Below are 947 nucleotides of genomic sequence, written 5' to 3'. Positions count from 1 at the left end.
TTGACCCCATTGACCCCACTGATCCCATTGACCCCATTGATCCCACTGACCCCAATGACCCCATTGACCCCATTGACCCCAATGTCCCCATTGACCCCATGGACCCCACTGACCCCAGTGACCCCAGTGACCCCATTGACCCCATTGACCCCTTTGACCCCTTTGACCCCATGAGCCCCATTGACCCCATTGGCCCCCCTGCCCCCCCGACCCCATTAATGTCCCTATAGCGCCCACGCGGATGTCGCCGCGGCTGCCGTCGCTCCACGACCCCACAGCGCCGCGTCACCCCACAGGTGACAGCAGGGGACATGGGGGGCACATGGGGGGGGAGGGGGGAGGTGAAATTTGGGGATGTTTGGGGCATTTGGGTCCATCTGGGGTTCATTTGGGGTCATTTTAGGACATTTTGGGCCATTTTGGGGCCATTTTGAGGTCATTCGTGGCCATTTTGGGGTCATATGGATCCACTTTGGGTGACTTTGGTGCCACTATTGGTCGATTTGTGGCCATTTGAGACCATTTGTGGCCATTCTTGTCCATTTGGGGCCATTTTGGGTCTACTTGTGGCCATTTGAGACCATTTAGGGCCATTTTGCGTCTATTTGTGGCCTTTTTGGGTTCATTTGGGTCCATTTGGGTCCATTTTGGGTCCATTTGGGTCCATTTGGGTCCATTTTGGGTCCATTTTGGGTCCATTTGGGTTAATTTGTGTCCATTTTGAGTCCATTTGGGTCCATTTGGGTCCATTTTGTGGCCATTTGGGTCCATTTTGGGTCCATTTGGGACAATTTGTGGCAATTTTCGGTCCATTTGGGTCCATTTTGGGTCCATTTGGGTCCATTTGTGGCCATTTTGTGTCCATTTGTGTCCATTTGGGTCCATTTTGGGGCCATTTGAGTCCATTTGGTTCCATTTTGTGTCCATTTGGGTCCATTTGGGTCCAT

General features: G+C 52.6%; 1 protein-coding gene across 1 annotated transcript in view; it reads left to right on the top strand.

Annotated features, from left to right (window-relative positions):
• Nucleotides 1-234: 234 nt before the first annotated feature.
• LOC122191802 (telomerase component p80-like) overlaps nucleotides 235-947 on the top strand; it is a 4941-nt gene continuing 4228 nt past the window's right edge. Inside the window, exon 1 of the mRNA XM_042892198.1 lies at nucleotides 235-296. The gene's annotated coding sequence lies outside the window, so the exon portion shown is untranslated. The remainder of the gene's footprint in view (nucleotides 297-947) is intronic.

The sequence above is a fragment of the Lagopus leucura genome, unplaced genomic scaffold (genome assembly GCF_019238085.1).
Source record: "Lagopus leucura isolate 7727_CA_CO unplaced genomic scaffold, USGS_WTPT01 34502-0_obj-0_obj, whole genome shotgun sequence".
Lineage (NCBI taxonomy): Eukaryota > Metazoa > Chordata > Aves > Galliformes > Phasianidae > Lagopus > Lagopus leucura.
This window is presented reverse-complemented; position numbering and strand designations above follow the sequence as displayed.